Source organism: Drosophila tropicalis, unplaced genomic scaffold, assembly GCF_018151085.1.
Source record: "Drosophila tropicalis isolate 14030-0801.00 unplaced genomic scaffold, ASM1815108v1 contig_979, whole genome shotgun sequence".
NCBI lineage: Eukaryota > Metazoa > Arthropoda > Insecta > Diptera > Drosophilidae > Drosophila > Drosophila tropicalis.
Genome location: NW_027173482.1, coordinates 307,792 through 332,907, shown reverse-complemented (window position 1 = coordinate 332,907; position 25,116 = coordinate 307,792). Strand labels below are relative to the sequence as shown.

General features: G+C 37.8%; 1 protein-coding gene across 12 annotated transcripts in view; it reads right to left on the bottom strand.

Moving 5' to 3' along the window:
- Nucleotides 1-25,116, bottom strand: part of Hand (heart- and neural crest derivatives-expressed protein) — a 325,738-nt gene that overhangs the window by 63,026 nt on the left and 237,596 nt on the right. For 5 of the 12 annotated variants that reach the window (XR_011033768.1, XR_011033763.1, XR_011033762.1 and 2 more), the window contains exon 1: nucleotides 28-495. The exons of 1 other annotated variant lie outside the window; for it this stretch is intronic. The gene's annotated coding sequence lies outside the window, so the exon portion shown is untranslated. Of the gene's footprint in view, nucleotides 1-27; nucleotides 500-25,116 lie in introns of those variants that run through there. 6 more of the 12 variants (XR_011033766.1, XR_011033765.1, XR_011033767.1 and 3 more) reach the window with 4 other exon arrangements.

Here is a 25,116-nt window from a genome sequence, read left to right as displayed (position 1 = left end):
CAATTATATGTATATATACATATTTACCCTATGGAGAGCGACACCACAGCCACAAAAATTTTGGAATAAATTTATTCCGATTGGAGCGGCGATAGCCAAAACGCCACAAAAAAAAAACGATGTTATTGGACGCGGAATTAATTTCTGCGACAAATCACAGGCGCTCCGCGGATATTCTCTCCAATGCACTACCAGAAACTACACCAGAACCAAGTTGGTTGTTTTGTTGGGCAATCCTATGAAGGATGCAATTGAAAGGGTTATATTTTTTTCTTGCACGATACACGTGGTGGGTGCAGCGAGGAGTGTAGCACCTCCGTCTCCTTTGGGAGTTGAGTTAAGAAAGAACGGGGCCACGCGTATTTTAATCTTTTAATTTTCCTTTCGCCAATATTCTTTAATCTAGGGCTGAGCTTTAAGCCGATATCTCACCGATCGATACGTGACGACTTACGTGAATACGTAAGGTCATAAATTATCGATAACGCTATGTACTGATTCGGATACTAAAAACAAGCTAAATGGGTTGTTTCCACGATTAACCATTTTCGGTTGAGTTTTCAAATTTTGAACGACAAGCGCATGTTACAGCCTTGAAACGCTTTGAGACGTACCTTAAGTTCATCCCGTTCAAAATCGTTACGGATTGTAATTTCCTGGCGTTGACACTGAGAAACGGGGACATTCCGCAAAAATTTTTCGCTGGGCCCTGCTGTTAAAAAATTACAACTACACGATTGTACACCGCTCGGGGGTTAGTATGCCCCATGCCGATGTTCTGAGCCAAATAGAAACTGGCGCATACGTTGACGATTCAAACCTCGACTTCCAACTGCAGTTAACTCAGAACCGTGACCCTGAGATTGTCAAACTCCGAGATGATTTAGAGAAACATGAAATAGCAGATTTCGAACTGCGTGACGGAGTAGTGTACCGCCTGTCCCCGACGAGTGTACTCCAATTTTATGTCCCTTTCGAAATGAAAAAACCACGTCATACGAAAAGAGCATGAGAAGCTTGGCCATATGGCCACGGAGAAATGTTGTACACAAATCAAGAAGTACTACTGGTTTCCGTGTATGAAGTCTTACGTCAACAATTACATTAAAAACTGCCTCAAAGGTATTTACTATTCCGTTTCCGCTCAAGACAAACGTGTCACGCTACACAGTATTGCCAAAGTGCCCCTGCCGTTTGATACCATTCATATTGATCATATAGGTTCCCTTCCGTCCATACGCTCTAAGAAAAAGTATCTTCTGGTTGTCATTGACGCTTTCACTAAATTTGTGAAGTTGTTACTGCTGTTACTACTTAATCTCAGTATTTTGCAAATTATAGTAGACCCCGCCGAACTATCAGCGATCGAGGTACCTGCTTTTTTTCTTCCAATAATATAATTCATGTGCAGAATGCCACTGCCTCAACCCGGACCAACGGCCAAGTGGAGCGGGTTAACCGTGTCTTGGGCCCTTTGATGGGTAAACTGATAGAACCCACGGACCACGCGGATTGGGTCCAACAACTGCCGAACATATAGTTTGCATTGAATAGTTCCGTCCACTCCACAACATAATTTGGCGCTTCCGTACTCCTATTAGGGGTTGAACAACGAGGCGTTGTAGTGGATGAACTAACCGAACGGTTGGGTGAGAGGACGGTGGAGGTCGATGGCTCAGAGGTGGACGTCAGGAGAATAGCCTTCCGTAACATTGTTAAGTCTCAAGAATATAATGTTGAGTACTATTCGAAGCATCACCTCCCTGCCGTTAGTTTTGATGAGGGGGATTTCGTAGTTATTAAGAATGTGGATACTTCGGCAGGTACAAATAAAAAACTTATAAGACGGTATCGTGGCCCATACGTTGTTCATAGAGATTCCGAATGATCGATATGTTATCCGGGATGTGGAGGGCTCCCAGATCACCCAACTGCCATATGATGGGATACTAGAAGCCTCCAAACTTAAGCTATGGGCAGCCCCTGATAAAGATTCCGATATCCAAACAAAGGCGACACTAGCCACTTAATGTTATTATTTACCCCTTTTTGTTAGCAATTAGAATCGAGGTCGATTCCTTGTCAGGACGGCCGAGTTGTAAGATGTAAGTTATTTATGAATTCCGTTAAATGTTTACACATATATCGATGTCGGTATTTTTAAGTATCGATTGTTAGTAGTAAGTCAATATTTTAAGTATCTGTTGTTAGTATTAAGCCCGTCTATGGGAAATATCGGTATGCGGCCTAAGGCCACACTGGAAGTTGTCTCGTTCTTCTTCCGGCGACGCACAGTTAAGCCTCTGCTCGGATAGCGTTGCAAAAATCTGTTTTTTCATAATCCCGTTTGGCAAAAATTATATATGCAATCGATAGGGAATACTTCAGAGATTATGAATCCATAAAATTTTGGAAATCGGTTGAGATTCGTGGGTGCTAGAGGCACCTAAAGTTGAGACATTTTTAGTAAAAAGGAAAAAATGATAATTTAAAAAAAAAAAATCGCAACTTTAAAACTGAATATTGGGCGATTTCAACAATCGATCTTAGATTTTTTGGTTTTATCTGAAAACTATGTTTTTTATTAATAGCATGTGTCATAAATTTTAATATTATTACTTAAATTGTTATTGAACTAGAAGCGTTTAAAAAATGTACCAAATATTGGCATTTTTTAACTTTGGTGGAATAAAACTAACAAGTATCAGCTAGTATCACTACCTTATACTCCACATACACTAGGTAGGTGAAACATTTACCTATCAGAGACCTGTGAAACCGATGCGTAAGCCATAAAACTAAGGCAACCTCGCCTAAAAAATGCGCTGCAGGTATGAGGAAGAAGAAGAGCGCATTCATATTTGCCTGTGTCTTGTTTGTTATCAACTGATAACATTGTGTAATGCTGTTTTGCAAATACTACCTATTTATATATATGCCTTTCTACAATGTTAGATTGCTAATTACCTGCTTTAGAAAAACTGACAACGCAGGTAAATGTTATTTTAAGATGATGAAAAATTGGTCCTAGTTGCAGGTTGGTCGTTTTTATTTCCGTTTACCTAATTGTGTGCACATATTAAGTTTTTTAACTAATTAATACAAAAAGTTCAAAAAATATAATATAAAATGCTAATTCCTCTCGTTTTCGACATCTTAAATCCGGACTGAATAGTATTTGTCAATATAATTCAAGACAGTTTTATTTATAATGTTGTTAAAGAATGAAAGGATTTTGAAAGTTTTCCACGATTGTGAAATGGTTTTGAAATGGGTTTGCTGAAGGGGATGGGCGTTTCATTCGAAAACGCTAGTACGGAGCTTAAGGTAAAAATCAAATATACACAATGTAACTTAAGGCGAAAAGGGATCGCAAGCGGCAGAAATCTGGAAAATTTCGTGAAAAAAAATAAAGTTTGTCTTGAGGAGTATACGAGATTCAAAGATAAGGAGCAGGAAAGGATTTAATAGAATATCAGTGTTTACCAATTGGGGAGCTATCCGAAGAAGCACAGGAATGTGAAAACAAGGAATACAAAAGATTCAGATACACTAATACACCAAAAACTTCTCGTGTTAGACAAAATGAAGACCATTTTAACATGCTGGCAGCCTCTTCGGACCCACTTATTGCATCACTGAGACACGTGCGATCACGAAAGGATTTGGAAAATAGCAACTATAGTCCCGAAATGTTGAGTTTATTAGATATTGATGTAATTATTAAAAATTATTTTGAAGAAAATCAGCCATCAATGGCAAATTTTCCAAATAAACCTAAAAAAAATTCAAAAAAAACAAATTTTTTTGTCGTAATTATGTTATTTACTCATTTTGAAGCTTAAGGTATTTTTTAAAATCGCTTCATCGGTTTAGAAGCTATGATTTTTGCAATGTAAAATGTCAAAAGACCCCACTGTGCGACGCTAATCCAAGAAAAATGCACTAACTGCGATGAAAAATATAAATTGGTTTATATTATTACAAATATTTTGAATCCTCTTTCTTGGTCAAATTTTTTTCTTGCTTATCTAAATTCTTTAAATAATGTCAGTATAAAAAAATAAATGTACTTGCGCTGCAGCCTTGGTTATTTTACGTCTTTGTTTTCCGTTTCTCGTCATCTTTTTTACGTAGTTGTCTTCTAAGTTGTCGTCTTCTTTACGTCTTAACTTCTTAACGCTTTAGCTGCTTCTCACTTACACACACAGGTCTCGATCTCTGCTCCAGGTTTCTTCTTGACTTGCATGAATGATTGGATAGCGACGAATCCAAGCAAGTTCAATTTATTACTTTCTGTCCGCGTCTCGGTTGAGCCCCCAAAATGTAAGAGGCTGGACCAAAATAATATAAACTTGACACCAATTCACTTTAATGTATCTTATCTTATTATATTTATTTATTTATCAAACAAAAGAACCGACTTATGTATATCAAGTCACTATCTTTATCGGCATTCTGATACCATTAGAGGTTCTCACGCAATCCTACATGTTTACTTTTTATACCCTTGCAAAAAGGGTATATTAATTTTGGTCAGAAGTGTGCAACGCATAGAACGAAGCATCTCCGACCATACAAAGTATATATATTCTTGATCAGCACGACGAGACGAGTTCAAATAGCCATGTCCGTCCGTCCGTCTGGATCAAACTCCTTCTAGACCGTAATAGGGGTTGTATATCTCGGATTCAGCCAGATCGGACCACTATATCATATAGCTCCCATATAAACCCCAAAGTCACGAACAGTGACTTTTCTCAATATCTTCGTTATTTTCTATGCTATTATCGTGAAACTTAATATAAGAGAGTTTATTACGCTTATAAACGACTGTGCCAAATTTGATTAAGATCGGATGACTATATCATATAGCTCCCATAGGAACGATCGGTCGAAAACAGTGACTTTTGTAAATAACTTCGTTACTTTTAACGCGATTGCTTTCAAATTAAACATTTGTTAGTTTAAAATATCTGTTAATGACTGTGCCAAATTTGATAAAGATCGGGTGACTATATCATATAGCTCCCATAGGAACGATCGGTGGAAAACAGTGACTTTGATCAATATCTTCGTTACTTCCTATGATTGTAGGCCATTCTTTCGCAAACATAAGCCTTTTTATATAAAACGTTCTTCCACATTGATGGCTAAAAGGTAAGGAAAGAGTTATCAAAAAAGTTGCAAGGGTATACAAACTTTGACGCGGTCGAAATTAGCCCCGGCCCTCTGGTTTTTCTGTATAAATGGTCTTGAAACGGGATGAAAATCAATAATTAATGTATAAAATGTAAAAAAAAATTACATATTATAATATATAATTTTTATATAAAAAAATTTCAAGCACCATAATTAAAATATCATTATTACGAATTGGGAGCTCTAGCTATTTGTGCTGTGTGAAACATTTCTGCCATTACCTGCATGATCAAATATGTATAGTGTACACTGATTGTAATTCATTAAAAGATAGCCAAACAAAAATACAATTGGTGGACCTACCAACAACCTTTTGATTTTAAAGTGGAGTACAGGAAGGGAAGTCAGGTGGCTCACGTAGATTTTCTATCAACTTTTCGGAATTCTTGAAAAAAAATTGGCTAATAGCAGAACGACAGGGCATAAACGACATTGTAACACAATTAAGAAGTGGGGAGATGCAAGAAGACTTAGCAAACACAAATGAGTTAAGTTAGCTTAGAAACAGAATTCTTGGTACAGGCTTTTTCATTTTGATTTGATACTTTGAATTAGTGAATTAAATTAGTGAATCATTGAAAACTAAGGTCATATTAAATTAGAATTTAGTAAAAATATTAAAAACTAAACCCCGTCATATTTCAGATATATCATATAGCTCCCATACAAACGGCAAAGTCTCAAACAGTGTTGCCGTTGAAATGAATATTGGTTAGTTTATTACACCTATAAACGACTATGCCAAGTTTGATCAAGATCTGGAGAAAAGTCGTCCGCACAATTAGTACGTAGTATCCCGGTCTGGTTAAATATTTCGTTTTTCATATCGCTTTAGTTTCCGATAGTGCACTTATTTTTTTCTGTATGATCCCTGCGTATGCCTAGAGTAGAAAAGAACCCCCCTTACCCAACTACCTAAGCTAGAGCATCGCTAGAAGTGCACGACCCCGATCCTTGGCATACACTTGTATTATTGTTAGCAAAGTAGAAAGACGTAAATCATCGGTCGATCTCTCAGCAATTGACATGTCAGCAATGAATGAAATTGCCTGTAATGGATGTTTAATCTGGTGTAAGATCAACACCAACTGGCGGCAAGAACACGAGAGCTATGAAATGATAAAATTTAGAGCCAAATCGTCAGGTTTGCGCTGAAAAGTATTCTGCCAAACTGTCATTTGATAAAATGTTCACTTCGAAAAAAAAAAAAATATTATGTTAAAATTAAGAAAGAATTGATGTTAAATTTAGGTCTGAATAAAAAGATTGATGTAATAAATGGCAATTGAATGACGAATTGTAAAAAAGACAACATTTAAATAACATCAGTCCATTGACGGCCTGGGTTACACGTGAACGTGCTGAGGTCAGGATGACCGAGTAAGATAGTGTTGATTAAGTGACTAATGAGACGAGGCATACTGGTTAGTTTCAATTGATTGACAGGTGAGGTGGAATTTACATTTTCGCAACATGTTACAAATTACAAATGTTACAGGTTACAAATGTTGAGAACAGTTGTCAGGTGAGGTCCTATATAAGAGGAGGACTTTTTGAAATGTACAAATGTATGTTCATACATACATACATATGTATTTATATGTATAAACAATGTGCACTTATGAGCGTACACATTTATAGACTCATACAGATTGGTTTGACTGTGTATAAAATTATGTGTTTGTGGCGCGGGGAGGGGATAAACAAATAGATTACAAGTGTTTAAAAGCATTTTCTTTTGCTCAAAATTTATTTGTGTGTACAATTGCGATGAAAATTTATGAACATATCCATTTTTAAACGTAAGTGAATACAATTATTTGTTTACACGACAAGCCTTAATGTATGTTCAGTGAAACGATTGGAAAACTGTGGACCAGGGGTAGGCACCCATAGCCCGTGCGGGTACTTTTCTTCGGCATATGATCGTTTTACCATCTGTGTGCATGTCAACACGAAGTGGCCTTGAGAGTGTAAAAACAGAATTAGTCTGTTGCAGCATTTCGACTCGAGCGCATCTATGTCGGAATCTGCTTGTAGGCGCTTTGTCCAGATGATCCATCACATTCCCATTTGTTGAGTAATGTAATGTTTCCGCTCAAGACAAACGTGTCACGCTACACAGTATTCCCAAAGTGCCCCTGCCGTTTGATACCATTCATATTGATCATATAGGTCCCCTTCCGTCCATACGCTCTTAGAAAAAGTATCTTCTGGTTGTCATTGACGCTTTCACTAAATTTGTGAAGCTGTACCCTGCTGTCACTACTAAATCTCAGTATTTTGCAAATTATAGTAGACCCCGCCGAACTATCAGCGATCGAGGTACCTGCTTTTTTTCTTCCAATAATATAATTCATGTGCAGAATGCCACTGCCTCAACCCGGACCAACGGCCAAGTGGAGCGGGTTAACCGTGTCTTGGGCTCTATGATGGGTAAACTGACAGAACCCACGGACCACGCGGATTGGGTCCAACAACTGCCGAACATATAGTTTGCATTGAATAGTTCCGTCCACTCCACAACATATTTTGGCGCTTCCGTACTCCTATTCGGGGTTGAACAACGTTGTAGTGTAGTGGATGAACTAACCGAACGGTTGGGTGAGAGGACGGTGGAGGTCGATGACTCAGAGGTGGACGTCAGGAGAATAGCCTTCCGTAACATTGTTACGTCTCAAGAATATAATGTTGAGTACTATTCGAAGCATCACCTCCCTGCCGTTAGTTTTGATGAGGGGGATTTCGTAGTTATTAAGAATGTGGATACTTCGGCAGGTACAAATAAAAAACGTGGTTCATAGAGATTCCGAATGATCGATATGTTATCCGGGATGTGAAGGGCTCCCAGATCACCCAACTGCCATATGATGGGATACTAGAAGCCTCCAAACTTAAGCTATGGGCAGCCCCTGATAAAGATTGCACTTCCGATATCCAAACAAAGGCGACACTAGCCACTTAATGTTATTATTTACCCCTTTTTGTTAGCAATTAGAATCGAGGTCGATTCCTTGTCAGGACGGCCGAGTTGTAAGATGTAAGTTATTTATGAATTCCGTTAAATGTTTACACATATATCGATGTCGGTATTTTTAAGTATCGATTGTTAGTAGTAAGTCAGTATTTTAAGTATCGATTGTTAGTATTAAGCCCGTCTATGGGAAATATCGGTATGCGGCCTAAGGCCACACTGGAAGTTGTCTCGTTCTTCTTCCGGCGACGCACAGTTAATCCTCTGCTCGGATAGCGTTGCAAAAATCTGTTTTTTCATAATCGGTTGAGATTCGTGGGTGCTAGAGGCACCTAAAGTTGAGACATTTTTAGTAAATAGGAAAAAATGATAATTTAAAAAAAAAAATCGCAACTTTAAAACTGAATATTGGGCGATTTCAACAATCGATCTTAGATTTTTTGGTTTTATCTGAAAAGTATGTTCTTTATTAATAGCATGTGTCATAAATTTTAATATTATATAATTTAATTACTTAAATATTTATTGAACGTTTAAAAAATGTACCAAATATTGGCATTTTTTTAACTTTGGTGGTGTTCACGCCACCGGGTGAACAGCAGAGAGTGAGGGGTAGGGTTTTTCCCAAAACCGAATTCGGTCATACTGAGGAGGGTGACGAAGGGTTCTCCTGTAAATCGCCATATTCAATCTAATCCGAGTTTTTCACCCGAACACCCCTTCCTTCCTTCCACCTAGTCGGTGGCTCAAAACTACAATTCTGTTGTGCTCGAGTTCGAACCCCGACATAGGTGGAGTTTCCCCCGATGAAGCAATACTGCAAGGTAGTTCCGTCGGGGATAATGGAAACGATTGTGGATAACGAATAATTTTTTTTTTTTTTCTCTTCAGAATTTTCTATCTCGAAATTTGTATACTTTTAACCCGAAACATTTCGTGTGTGTCGGCCACCTGTGCATTTAATAAAGCATAAGTTTTTTAACCGAAGTTATCGCGTGTTATTAATTCATCCCTCGCTCACCCAGAAGAAATTGGCACCAGCCAACCACTTGTAATTTATTGGGATCCTTCCGCCCCTCCACGAACATTGGTCCTTCGAGCCGGATATCCTTCCGCTATTCCAGCTTGCATCGGCGGAATTACTGATAAGTACAACATTTCTTATTAAAAATCTCATTCACATTATATTCCATTACAAACTTATAAAAGTGTGAGGTTTCCCGCACTTCCATAGCGACCTACACACTTTTGTATACTTGTATGTACATACCTAACCTGTTCAAAGGGTTACATGGTATTTCCCGATCATTTTTGTGTTTATGAAGTGCATTTTTTTTTTTCATTCTTCGTAATTCGGATTGTCCAAAAGTCCAATTGCATGGCAATACATACATATGTATGTATATACACACATATACATTCCTACATGTAAAAACAGCTGTTTTCTAACCTGCAAGTAGAGGTGCTTAATAATCGAGAATTTATAAAGTACCACTTACCTTTACTTAAAGTGTACAGCACACTCCACGGGCTGATCATTAGTCCATCGGCATAAATTATTTATGTCAAATAATTTTTACATCCATACATACATATGTATGTACATACATAGGTACATACACATGTAATACTTTTGCCGCGTTAAGCACACATTTACACATATACATATGTCCACATACAATTTGAATTCACCCACACAAAATTAATTGCAGCCACTCCGATTGGCTTTCCGCAATTTAATAATTCGAAACCTACATAATTAAAGTAGGAAATCGTGATCCTCGTTAAACAATTTACAATTAATTAAACTCACAAAACATAAACAACGGCAGAACAGCTGACTCTCGATCAGTGCTGACACTCAAGTCTCATCAGTGCTGACACTTGAGCCAAGCCGTGACTCGGTCACGACATCCATTTTTTCCTTCGTGATTTTCTTATTGTGCAAACATATTTCAATCGACTGATTGAATTTAATTCGCAAAATATTTTCTAAAGAAAAATAAGTACAACTTTATTTATTTGTAATTAATATTTTGGCTTGTCTTGGTGCATTTTGATCTTTTCCTCAGGGATCCATGAAATTGATCTTGTCCGTTTAATGAAAACTAATTCCGAGTTTTTTTTTTCCTTATTGAAAAGTTATCGGCACTCCCAATCCTACTGGTCTCAATTTATATACTCTTATAAATTTAAATACTCTTATAAATTCAAACATTTTTCCACATTGTATAAATTTTAATATCCAAGTGATTATATATCCTTATAATTATTCACACAACTGCGAGGAAAATTATAAATCCTTCTAATTTTATTTATGCTATCTATGCTTATTCATTGTGTTCATTAAAAAGAGGAGACATTTCTTCTTCTCACTCCTCCTCTATACTTAAATTATACAGTCCACTTACGGCTTCTTTTCGATCTCCTCGCTTGAGAGCTCTAATTCCACGAAGTTATTTGTTTCCATTCGATTCGTAATAGCTCAGAGAACACTCTACGATGTCTCTTTCCGACTTTGTTGCCGTGTGCGAGGCATTAACGGCGTTCGAGACTCGCGAGTCCCAGGCTTTAGCTGACGATGTGCCACTCGTCCAGACCAGCTTAAGTCACTTTGGACAAAAGTCGAGGCAGAGTTTTCACGATGCTATAAAGCCTTGACGGCTCAAAAGAACGAAGATAGTCCGAAGCACATAGCTACAATTAAAGCTAAACATGAATATTGTTATATGGTATATGTGCGAGGTGGGACTTTGTTTGGAGAGCGAATCGAGAAGTTGTCCGCGAAAATGGCTTCCCCACCAGTCAGGCTCTCCGTCGATTCCACCCACCAAAGCCACACAGTTCCCCCGTGCGAAGTCGAAATCTTCAAAGGAGACAGCCTGGCTTGGCCTACATTCCGTGATTTGTTTACCGCGATTTTTATCCATAATCCAAGCCTAACACAAGTGGAGAAACTTTACCACTTAAGTTGCAAAACTCGCGGTGAAGCCAGAGCCATTGTTTCTAGGTCACCCTTGACCAATGAAGGGTTCCAGTCCGCGTGGGATAACCTCACTGCGCGATACGAAAATAATCGATTATTGATTATGAGCCAAGCCAAGCAGCTTCTACAGATCCCAGCTGTAACACAAGAGTCTGGCAAAGCGTTGAGAGAACTGCAGACGTCAATTCAAGGTTGCTTAACCGGTCTTGAGCTTTCCGGGGCTTGTACAGACAATTGGGACATCCAGCATCCAGCAAAATGCCCAAATCCACCCTTCTGTTGTGGGAACAGTCCGTTCCAACTAAGACCGCCGTCTCATCCTGGGACGACCTGAATCGATTCCTAACTGATCGCCACCGTGTACTAGAGGCCACAGATGTCCTTCAACCAAACTCTAGCGGTCAGACCTTTCCATCCGTAAGCCGAAAACCTACGGCACGAGCTCAGGCCTTTTCCGCTCAAGTGCAAGAGAGCTCAGCACCTGATGCTTGTATAATTCCGATTCCTGCGTCCTCCGATTCTTCCAGCAGCCCTCATGTAAACGTGGGAAGTTACTTCGCCTCCACTCGCAACACTGGCCTCCTGGGTACTGCAAGGGTAACTATTCATCATCGTGGCAAGCAGTTTCAAATCCGCGCTTTGATTGATATGGGATCCAAAGCGTCCTTTATTTCCCAAAGAATGTTTGAATTGATTAATCCTCCAAGCTGCAAAGTATCAACTAGCATTCGCGGCATTGGGCAATGCGATGCTGGTAGCGGCGACAAAGTGTGCCGCCTACAGATATCTCCTCCTGACGAACCGCTGCGACAGTTCCAAGCAGTCGCCGTGGTGCTGCCTAGTGTAGCTGAAGCACTTCCGTCCCGCGCCGTCCCGAATAAGGTGAAGCAGGATTCGCTTGACCTTCCGCTCGCTGATCCGCAATTTCACCAAAGAGCTCCTGTGGATTTGGTGCTTGGAGCCGAGCTCCTTCCCACTATCCTTGGGGAACGAATCATCAAGAATGTTGGTGATTCTTTAGTGGGGATCGAGACGATGTTTGGATGGGTTCTCTGTGGATCCGTTACTGGAAAATCCAGAAGGTCTCGGTCCACCTCCTCCAGCAGCCCGAAAATGTCTCTAAGGACAGCAGCACCATCCGATTTAGAACGCAGTTCCAATTGCTTCAGGTGCCGCGTTTGTCAAGGGGCACACGCGCTCCGTCAGTGCCGACAGTTTCGAGGACTACGAGCTGACGGCAGGCTACGGGTAGTCTTGAGCAACGGATACTGCCCGAACTGTTTGGCTCATGAGCATTCCAATGGTTCCTGCAGGAGCACAGCAGGATGCCATCGATGTGGCAAGCAACACCACACGCTCTTGCACATCGACAGCTCTGTCGCGTACATCCAACCCAAAGATAAGTTTTTTAACCGAACTTATCGCGCGTTACTAATTCATCCCCCCGCTCACCCAGAAGAAATTGGCACCAGCCAACCACTTGTAATTTATTGGGATCCTTCCGCCCCTCCACGAACAGGTGGAATAAAACTAACAAGTATCAGCTAGTATCACTACCGGATGCACCACATACACTAGGTAGGTGAAACACTTACCTATCAGAGACCTGTGAAACCGATGCGTAAGCCATAAAACTAAGGCAACCTCGCCTAAAAAATGCGCTGCAGGTATGAGAAAGAAGAAGAGCGCATTCATATTTGCCTGTGTCTTGTTTGTTATCAACTGATAACATTGTGTAATGCTGTTTTGCAAATACTACCTATTTATATATATGCCTTTCTACAATGTTAGATTGCTAATTACCTGCTTTGGAAAAACTGACAACGCAGGTAAATGTTATTTTAAGATGATGAAAAATTGGTCCTAGTTGTAGGGTGGTCATTTTTATTTCCGTTTACCTAATTGGATGTAAATATTATGTTTTTTACGTGATTAATACAAAAAGGGTAATACCGATTTTTCATTCTACCTAGTTAATTAAGAAAATATAACATAAAGAGTTAATTGTTCCTCTCGTTTGCGACAGTTTACTTTTAACTCCATTAGTGGAAACACCTTAGATCCGAACTGAATAGTATTTGTCAATATAATTCAAGACAGTTTTATTTGTTTGTGCAAAAATGTTGTTAAAGAATGAAAGAATTTGGAAAGTTTTCCACGAGTGTGAAAACTTAAGTGATTTTGAAATGGGATTGCTGAAGGAGATGCGCATTTCGTTCGAAAACGCTAGTACGGAGCTTAAGGTAAAAATCAAATATACACATTGTAACTTAAGGCAAAAATGGATCTGGCAAATTTCGTGAAAAAATATGAAGTTTGGCTTGAGGAGTATACTGAATTCGGTGATTCGGGGGACGAAGATGTTCAACCATCAAAATATGAAGTTTGGCTTGAGGAGTATACTGAATTCGGTGATTCGGGGGACGAAGATGTTCAACCATCAACTAGCCGAGGAAGAGGAAGGTCGCATAAAGATGTGGAGGATTGTTCAACGTTTACAAGGAAACGAAAGCTTCAGTGTGCTACTGAAAGCATTACAACGGAGCATCTTTCAGAAGCACTTTCTTCAAAGTATACAAAGGAACAAGAGAGGGCAAAGCCGAGCATTACGATAGCTGTGCAGATCGCCAGTCCTATTCGACTAAATAGGGTTAAGGAAAGTATTCCAACCCCACCAAACTTAGGTGCCACTAAGTACACTGAGGAAGAAGCGTTTTCCTTATTTATGGACCTGGGATTGACGAAGGAGAAGTACCAAATTTTAAGGAGTTCTTTAAAAAGTCATCACGTCGATGTTTGATTTTTTCTTGACAATGATTGATGGAAAAGTGTTAAAAGAAATTACAAACACTTCCTCAACGTTAAGGTGTCCGAATTGCAAAAAAACTCAAAAAGAATTTCAGGACTTAGACGATTCAACGAGTGAGGACAACTGCTACGAATATGGAATTTCTCCGTTGCATTGTAGAATAAAGTGTATGGATTTTATTTTGAAGCAAGCTTACACACTTCCTCGGCCAGAAGAAACAATAACGGATAAAACATCTCGTGAGGATAGAGACTGAAAGTTGACTGCCCAAAGTACGGATACGGAAACACGAATGATGGAAATACTTCAAAGAGATTTTTTGAAAATGATGAAAAGACATCTTTTATAACAGGTGTTAGTCAAGAGATCATTAAAAGGTTGGCTGTTATCTTGAATGTTATAAATTGCAAGCAACTGGTAAATGGTGAAAAATTTTCCGAATATACTTCAAGGACTGCTCCACTTTTGTCTGAATTGTATCCGCAAAAACAACTTACCTTTAGTAGAATTTCAGTGTTTACCAATTGGAGAGCTATCCGAAGAAGCACAGGAATGTAGAGACAATGACTACAAAAGGTTCAGATATACTAATACATTAAAAACTTCTCGTGTTTGACAAAATGAAGACCTTTTTAACATGCTGGCAGCCTCTTCGGACCCACCTATTGCATCACTGAGACACGTGCGATCACGAAAGGATTTGGAAAATAGCAACTATAGTCCCGAAATGTTGAGTTTATTAGATATTGATGTATTTATTGAAAATTATTTTGAAGAAAATCAGCCATCAATAGCAAATTTTCCAAATTAACCTAAAACCAGAGGGCCGGGGCTAACTTCGACCGCGTCAAAGTTTGTATACCCTTGCAACTTTTTTGGTAACTCTTTCCTTACCTATTAGCCGTCAACGTGGAAGAACGTTTTATATAAAAAGGCTTATGTTTGCGAAAGAATGGCCTACAATCATAGGAAATAACGAAGATATTGATCAAAGTCACTGTTTTCCACCGATCGTTTCTATGGGTGCTATATGATATAGTCGCCCGATCTTGATCAAATTTGGCACAGTCATTAACAGATATTTTAAACTAACAAATGTTTAATTTGAAAGCAATCGCGGTAAAAGTAACGAAGTTATTTACAAAAGTCACTGTTCTCGACCGATCGTTCCTATGGGAGCTATATGATATAGTCATCCGATCTTAATCAAATTTGGCACAGTCGTTTATAAGCGTAATAAACTCTCTAATATTAAGTGTCACGATAATAGCATAGAAAATAACGAAGATATTGAGAAAAGTCACTGTTCGTGACTTTGGGGTTTATATGGGAGCTATATGATATAGTGGTCCGATCTGGCTGAATCCGAGATATACAACCCCTATTACGGTCTAGGAGGAGTTTGCGTTGATCCAGACGGACGGACGGACATGGCTATTTGAACTCGTCTCGTCGTGCTGATCAAGAATATATATACTTTGTATGGTCGGAGATGCTTCGTTCTATGCGTTGCACACTTCTGACCAAAATTAATATACCCTTTTTGCAAGGGTATAAAAAGCATATGATAAAGAATACCTTAAGTGCTGGGTGTTCGTGGTGCTGTAATATTCAAGGTCAAAGACAGAAAATATTTCCAAGCATGTTTTTCCTTTAAAAATGGAGCGAAACGCGGTTTTTTCAATCACAAATGGAATTTTTCATTGTTTTAAAGGACTATGTAACATTTTTAAATGTCTTAATTTGATTTTTTAACATAATTACGACAAAAAAAAAATTTTTTTTTAATATTTTATTTATTTTAATATTTTTTATTTTAATTTTAATATTTTTATTCGCCACAGTAGTTCCCCAATCAATCGCGGCAGCGTATTGTACCTTTTTTAATATTTTTTATTTTAATTTTAATATTTTTATTCGCCACAGTAGTTCCCCAATCAATCGCGGCAGCGTATTGTACCTGTACGTAAAAAGGAGAACACCATGAGAAAGTGTGTAGATTACCGGTCGTTGAACAAAATTACGGTTCGAGATCATTTTCCGATTCCTCTGTTAGATGATTGGGTGGTAAATCATTCTTCACTGTCTTGGACTTGAAGAATGGGTTCCACCATGTGAAAATGCATCCTGATGGCCAGTTTGAATATGTATGTATGCCCTCCGGACTTTGTAATGGCCCTATTATGTCCTTAAGAAATTCATAAACCAAGGTCAACTGGACGATATACTAGTCACATCGCATGACTTTGAAACCCATCTCGAGGTACTGAAGGAAACACTGTATACGTTAAGAGTGAACAGGCTGTGCCTGAAGCTGGCTTAATGCCGTTTTGCGTATAGGGAACTAGAGTATTTGGGTTACTTAGTCAATTCTGCCGGTAAAAAATACCCCTTACGTCTTCTCCGAGGAATGCCTCGAATCTTTCCGAACCCTGAAGTCGAAACTGATCGAATCCCCCGTGTTATCCATATACAACCCGAAGTTTGAAACAGAATTACACTGCGATGCTAGTTCAACTGGTTTCGGAGCAGTCCTCCTCCAAAAACAAACCGGCGGTAAATTGCACCCAGTCTACTTCTCTAAGATAGTCTCCGCCGCCGATTTGAAACTACATAGTTATGAATTAGAGACGTTAGCGATCGTATATACCTTGAAACGCTTTGAGACGTACCTTAAGTTCATCCCGTTCAAAATCGTTACGGATTGTAATTCCCTGGCGTTGACACTGAGAAACGGGGGACATTCCGCAAAAATTTCTCGCTGGGCCCTGCTGTTAGAAAATTACAACTACACGATTGTACACCGCTCAGGGGTTAGTATGTCCCATGCCGATGCTCTGAGCCAAATAGAAACTGGCGCATACGTTGACGATTCAAACCTCGACTTCCAACTGCAGTTAACTCAGAACCGTGACCCTGAGATTGTCAAACACCGAGATGATTTAGAGAAACATGAAATAGCAGATTTCGAACTGCGTGACGGAGTAGTGTACCGTCTGTCCCCGACGAGTGTACTCCAATTTTATGTCCCTTTCGAAATGATAAATCACGTCATACGAAAAGTGCATGAGAAGCTTGGCCATATGGCCACGGAGAAATGTTGTACACAAATCAAGAAGTACTACTGGTTTCCGTGTATGAAGTCTTACGTCAACAATTACATTAAAAACTGCCTCAAAGGTATTTACTATTCCGTTTCCGCTCAAGACAAACGTGTCACGCTACACAGTATTGCCAAAGTGCCCCTGCCGTTTGATACCATTCATATTGATCATATAGGTTCCCTTCCGTCCATACGCTCTAAGAAAAAGTATCTTCTGGTTGTCATTGACGCTTTCACTAAATTTGTGAAGCTGTTACTGCTGTTACTACTAAATCTCAGTATTTTGCAAATTATAGTAGACCCCGCCGAACTATCAGCGATCGAGGTACCTGCTTTTTTCTTCCAATAATATAATTCATGTGCAGAATGCCACTGCCTCAACCCGGACCAACGGCCAAGTGGAGCGGGTTAACCGTGTCTTGGGCTCTATGATGGGTAAACTGACAGAACCCACGGACCACGCGGATTGGGTCCAACAACTGCCGAACATATAGTTTGCATTGAATAGTTCCGTCCACTCCACAACATATTTTGGCGCTTCCGTACTCCTATTCGGGGTTGAACAACGAGGCGTTGTAGTGGATGAACTAACCGAACGGTTGGGTGAGAGGACGGTGGAGGTCGATGACTCAGAGGTGGACGTCAGGAGAATAGCCTTCCGTAACATTGTTAAGTCTCAAGAATATAATGTTGAGTACTATTCGAAGCATCACCTCCCTGCCGTTAGCAGGTACAAATAAAAAACTTATAAGACGGTATCGTGGCCCTTACGTTGTTCATAGAGATTCCGAATGATCGATATGTTATCCGGGATGTGGAGGGCTCCCAGATCACCCAACTGCCATATGATGGGATACTAGAAGCCTCCAAACTTAAGCTATGGGCAGCCCCTGATAAAGATTGCACTTCCGATATCCAAACAAAGGCGACACTAGCCACTTAATGTTATTATTTACCCCTTTTTGTTAGCAATTAGAATCGAGGTCGATTCCTTGTCAGGACGGCCGAGTTGTAAGATGTAAGTTATTTATGAATTCCGTTAAATGTTTACACATATATCGATGTCGGTATTTTTAAGTATCGATTGTTAGTAGTAAGTCAATATTTTAAGTATCCGTTGTTAGTATTAAGCCCGTCTATGGGAAATATCGGTATGCGGCCTAAGGCCACACTGGAAGTTGTCTCGTTCTTCTTCCGGCGACGCACAGTTAAGCCTCTGCTCGGATAGCGTTGCAAAAATCTGTTTTTTCATAATCCCGTTTGGCAAAAATTATATATGCAATCGATAGGGAATACTTCAGAGATTATGAATCCATAAAATTTTGGTTGAGATTCGTTGGTGCTAGATGCACCTAAAGTTGAGACATTTTTAGTAAAAAGGAAAAAATGATAATTTAAAAAAAAAAATCGCAACTTTAAAACTGAATATTGGGCGATTTCAACAATCGATCTTAGATTTTTTGGTTTTATCTGAAAAGTATGTTTTTTATTAATAGCATGTGTCATAAATTTTAATATTATATAATTTAATTACTTAAATTGTTATTGAACTAGAAGCGTTTAAAAAATGTACCAAATATTGGCATTTTTTAACTTTGGTGGAATAAAACTAACAAGTATCAGCTAGTATCACTACCTTATACACCACATACACTAGGTAGGTGAAACATTTACCTATCAGATGTATATGGTCCCAATATGCGGAGACCTGCGAAACCGATGCGTAAGCCATAAAACTAAGGCAACCTCGCCTAAAAAATGCGCTGCAGGTATAAGGAAGAAGAAGAGCGCATTCATATTTGCCTGTGTCTTGTTTGTTATCAACTGATATATATGCCTTTCTACAATGTTAGATTGCTAATAAACCTGCTTTAGAAAAACTGACAACGCAGGTAAATGTTATTTTAAGATGATGAAAAATTGGTCCTAGTTGTAGGGTGGTCGTTTTTATTTCCGTTTACCTAATTGTATGCAAATATTAAGTTTTTTAAACTAATTAATACAAAAAGTTCAAAAAATATAATATAAAGTGCTAATTATTCCTCTCGTTTTCGACATCTTAAATCCGGACTGAATAGTATTTGTCAATATAATTCAAGACAGTTTTATTTATAATGTTGTTAAAGAATGAAAGGATTTTGAAAGTTTTCCACGATTGTGAAATGGTTTTGAAATTGGTTTGCTGAAGGAGATGGCGTTTCATTCGAAAACGCTAGTACGGAGCTTAAGGTAAATATCAAATATACACAATGTAACTTAAGGCGAAAAGGGATCGCAAGCGGCAGAAATCTGGAAAATTTCGTAAAAAAAAATAAAGTTTGTCTTGAGGAGTATACGAGATTCAAAGATAGCAGGAAAGGATTTAATAGAATATCAGTGTTTACCAATTGGAGAGCTATCCGAAGAAGCACAGGAATGTAAAAACAAGGACTACAAAAGATTCAGATACACTAATACACCAAAAACTTTTCGTGTTAGACAAAATGAAGACCTTTTTAACATGCTGGCAGCCTCTTCGGACCCACTTATTGCATCACTGAGACACGTGCGATCACGAAAGGACTTGGAAAATAGCAACTATAGTCCCGAAATGTTGAGTTTATTAGATATTGATGTAATTATTAAAAATTATTTTGAAGAAAATCAGCCATCAATAGCAAATTTTCCAAATTAACCTAAAAAAAATTTAAAAAAAGTGGTTTTTTTCTTTTCGTAATTATGTTAATAAATCAAACATTAATACATTAAAAAATGTTACATAGTCCTTTAAAACAATGAAAAATTCCATTTGTGTTTGAAAAAAACCGGGTTTCGCTCCATTTTTAAAGGAAAAACATGCTTGGAAATATTTTCTGACTTTGACCTTGAATATTACAGCACCACGAATACCCAGCACTCATTTTGAAGCTTAAGGTATTTTTTAAAAATCGCTTCATCGGTTTAGAAGCTATGATTTTTGCAATGTAAAATGTCAAAAGGCCCCACTGTGCGACGCTAAACCAAGAGAAATGCACTAGCTGCGATGAAAAATATAAATCGATTGCCATCCCGACATTAAATATCGTTGAGTTGAATAATTAGCGTATTACAATTACAAAATAATTTAAAATAATGTTTAAATTAGATGTTAGTTTATATGATTACAAATATTTTGAATCCTCTTTGTTAAATTTTTTTTCTTGCTTATCTAAATTCTTTAAATAATGTCAGTATTAAAAAATAAATGTACTTGCGCTGCAGCCTTGGTTATTCTACGCCTTTGTTTTCCGTTTCAGGTCATCTTTTTTACGTAGTTGTCTTCTAAGTTGTCGTCTTCTTTACGCCTTAACTTCTTAATGCTTTAGCTGCTTCTCACATACACACACAGGTCTCGATCTCTGCTCCAGGTTTCTTCTTGACTTGCATGAATGATTGGATAGCGCCGAATCCAAGCAAGTTCAATTTTTCTAATGTTTATGTCTTATGTGGTCGTCGTTTTGTCCCTCTCTGAAGAATTTTTTTCGTCTTTTGTTGCTCTTCGCATTTTGTTCCTCTCTGAAAAAATTTTTGCAGTCTTTTCGATGTTGCTCGTCTTTTATGTATGTATATCTTTTGTGTTTCTCTCTGAACAAAATTGTCGTCCTTTGGATGTTGCTCGTCTTTTTCATCTTTTTGTCTATTTTGCTACTCTTTTTCTTGTGTTCGTCTTTTCTCGTTAAAAATTAAGCAGACATTTTTTTCGTCTCGCTTGCTCTTCTGTTCGAAATACGCGCGATTTCCTTGTAACATTTACTCTCTCACTCGCTCTTTATTACTTTCTGTCCGCGTCTCGGTTGAGCCCCCAAAATGTAAGAGGCTGGACCAAAATAATATAAACTTGACACCAATTCACTTTAATGTATCTTATCTTATTATATTTATTTATTTATCAAACAAATGAACCGACTTATGTATATCAAGTCACTATCTTTATCGGCATTCTGATACCATTAGAGGTTCTCACGCAATCCTACATGTTTACTTTTTTTTTCTGTATAAAAGGTCTTGAAACGGGATGAAAATCAATATTAAATGTATAAAATGTAAAAAAAATTACATATTATAATATATAATTTTTATATAAATAAATTTCAAGCAACATAATTCAAATATCATTATTACGAATTGGGAACTCTAGCTTTTTGTGCTGTGTGAAACATTTCTGCCATTACCTGCATGATCAAATATGTATGTATAGTGTACACTGATTGTAATTCATTAAAAGATAGCCAAACAAAAATACAATTGGTGGACCTACCAACAACCTTTTGATTTTAAAGTGGAGTACAGGAAGGGAAGTCAGGTGGCTCACGTAGATTTTCTATCAACTTTTCGGAATTCTTGAAAAAAAATTGGCTAATAGCAGAACGACAGGGCATAAACGACATTGTAACACAATTAAGAAGTGGGGAGATGCAAGAAGACTTAGCAAACACAAATGAGTTAAGTTAGCTTAGAAACAGAATTCTTGGTACAGGCTTTTTCATTTTGATTTGATACTTTGAATTAGTGAATTAAATTAGTGAATCATTGAAAACTAAGGTCATATTAAATTAGAATTTAGTAAAAATATTAAAAACTAAACCCCGTCATATTTCAGATATATCATATAGCTCCCATACAAACGGCAAAGTCTCAAACAGTGTTGCCGTTGAAATGAATATTGGTTAGTTTATTACACCTATAAACGACTATGCCAAGTTTGATCAAGATCTGGAGAAAAGTCGTCCGCACAATTAGTACGTAGTATCCCGATCTGGTTAAATATTTCGCTTTTCATATCGCTTTAGTTTCCGATAGTGCACTTATTTTTTTTTTCTGTATGATCCCTGCGTATGCCTAGAGTAGAAAAGAACCCCCCCTTACCCGACTACCTAAGCTAGAGCATCGCTAGAAGTGCACGACCCCGATCCTTGGCATACACTTGTATTATTGTTAGCAAAGTAGAAAGACGTAAATCATCGGTCGATCTCTCAGCAATTGACATGTCAGCAATGAATGAAATTGCCTGTAATGGATGTTTAATCTGGTGTAAGATCAACACCAACTGGCGGCAAGAACACGAGAGCTATGAAATGATAAAATTTAGAGCCAAATGGTCAGGTTTGCGCTGAAAAGTATTCTGCCAAACTGTCATTTGATAAAATGTTCACTTCGAAAAAAAAAATATTATGTTAAAATTAAGAAAGAATTGATGTTAAATTTAGGTCTGAATAAAAAGATTGATGTAATAAATAGCAATTGAATGACGAATTGTAAAAAAGACAACATTTAAATAACATCAGTCCATTGACGGCCTGGGTTACACGTGAACGTGCTGAGGTCAGGATGACCGAGTAAGATAGTGTTGATTAAGTGACTAATGAGACGAGGCATACTGGTTAGTTTCAATTGATTGACAGGTGAGGTGGAATTTACAGGGGGGATAAACAAATAGATTACAAGTGTTTAAAAGCATTTTCTTTTGCTCAAAATTTATTTGTGTGCACAATTGCGATGAAAATTTATGAACATATCCATTTTTAAACGTAAGTGAATACAATTATTTGTTTACACGACAAGCCTTAATGTATGTTCAGTGAAACAAGTGGAAAACTGTGGACCAGGGGTAGGCACCCATAGCCCGTGCGGGTACTTTTCTTCGGCATATGATCGTTTTACCACCTGTGTGCATGCCGAAGTCAACACGAAGTGCCCCTGAGAGTGTAAAAACAGAATTGCAGCATTTCGACTCGAGCGCATCTATGTCGCGTTGTTGGATAAATGCACATGAAACAATTAATTTGGGGGTTGTTTTCTCATTTATTTTCCTGCAGCAGATCATCGATTTTGCTGGTTTGAGCGATTAAGCCATATTTTATCCACTTTTCATTTTTCGCAGTGTAAAGCACACATATACAGTTACAGTTTGAGCTGGTTCTCCTTGTGCCTACCCCAGCTGTAGACGTTCGCTAACATAATTGAGAAATCATGCTCATCAGAAACCTACCCCTACAGACCAGAAATATTAAAACCACTTACTGGGGCAATAAAAATGTTTTCAGTCTGTTTGTTAAGGGTCATTTGTGTAATGAATAAATTGTGTGTATATAAATTTTTTTCTGCATCAAAATCAAAAATCTAAAGTACCAAATGTTTTGCAAGAGACAAATGTGGACGTTTTAGAAAACCAAGAATGGGAAAATATACGCGTCTATGCATAAATTATGAATTTTCACTATGATTTAAAAATCTGCATTTTATACCCAAGTGATTTAATTAATTAATTATCGATTATCGATTTTGAGCTAAAAAAATAATAATAATAATAAGTAAATCTCACAATTAGAGATAAAAAAAAGATTATTTCTTAAGTTTTATTTGCTCAAAAATAAAACTAAACATGATTTTCTTGTTTTTTCACAGAGAGTTCAAACCCGATAAAAATCCGTTGAGCTATATATTTTACACATCTTTTGTCTAAGCTAATTGTTTGTAAATTCTCATATTCATATTCTGACTCATACGATCTAAATGAACCCCCCGCATTATAGCCTTACTGAATATCGGTCGAAACCGTAATTGTCTTTTACACAGTTTTTTCACAAACAACGTGGAGAAAAATATTTTGGAGTGCAAGATATGCAATAAAGTTTTTACGGGAAATCTCGTGTCCAATATGAATCCAAATATGAAGATCAGTTGAACAATGTAACTGAAGAATTAGCGAAAAAAAATAAGTTTGATCTCGTAACCACCAACAAAATGCCGTTTTTATACCCTTGAAGAGGGTTTTATAAAATTGGTCAGATGTTTGTAACTCACTAAAGGAAACGTTTCCGACCCCGTTAAGTATATATATATTTATATATATGATCAGCATGAGAAGCTAAGTCGATATAGCCATGTCCGTCTGTCCGTCCGTGGGTGCGAATGCGTTTGACTCAGCCATCTTAAGCTATCGGGATGAATTTTTTTTTTAAATTGTATTACCTACGTGAGATCTATCGTGAAAATCTCTAGGATCGGACCACTATATCATATAGTTATATACGAAAAGTGCAACAGTTGGCGAATCGCTATGAAATTTACTAATGAGATCATATAGAATCTAAAACCTCAGATCCCAAAATTTGAATCTGATCGGAAAAAAATAGAAATAGAACATAAGTTACAGTCAATCGTCAAATCGCTCTGATCAAGCGCTGGCTACTACGTCATTGCTCAAATTAACAGAGTTCATGCATACACACACAGGCAACGCTACATTAACGGTATGTGTATGCGTGCCGGGCTTTGCTTAGGGAATGAGCGAAGAGAAAGAAGAAGAAAAATTGTAGTTTAAAGAGTAAAAATGTTGTGTTAGTGTATAAATGAATTGAGTTTTAGAAAGCAAATGTAAAAATATTAATGCCAAGGACTGCAAAGTTATATAAGTTCGGCACAGCCGAAGTTAGTCTTTGATATTTATACCATGCTGCCATGGGATGAAATGTCTAATGTCGATCTACCCTTATCTGCCTGTCCAGCCGTCCGTACGTCCGTATGTCCGTCTGAACATTAGATCTCAGAGATCTCAAATCTTTCACCCGTACCATTTTGCCTTATGCAATTTTGCATATTAATATCCAGCAACATACCAAATTGTTTTTAAATCGAACAAAAAATAGTTAAGTTATGCATAAAAACGTTTTTTCATAAGGCCGGAGATGGCTGTTGGTTGTTGGCGTCGCACAGTTGGCCCTCTGCTCGGATAGCGTTGCAAAAATCAGTTTTTTCATAATCGCGTTTGGCAAAATCGGTTGAGATTCGTGGGTGCTAGAGGCGCCCAAAGTTGAGACATTTTTAGTAAATAGGAAAAAATGATAATTTAAAAAAAAATCGCAACTTTAAAACTGAATATTGGGCGATTTCAACAATCGATCTTGGATTTTTTGGTTTTATCTGACAAGTATGTTCTTTATTAATAGCATGTTTCATAAATTTTAATATTATATAATTTAATTACTTAAAATGTTATTGAACTAGAAGCGTTTAAAAAATGT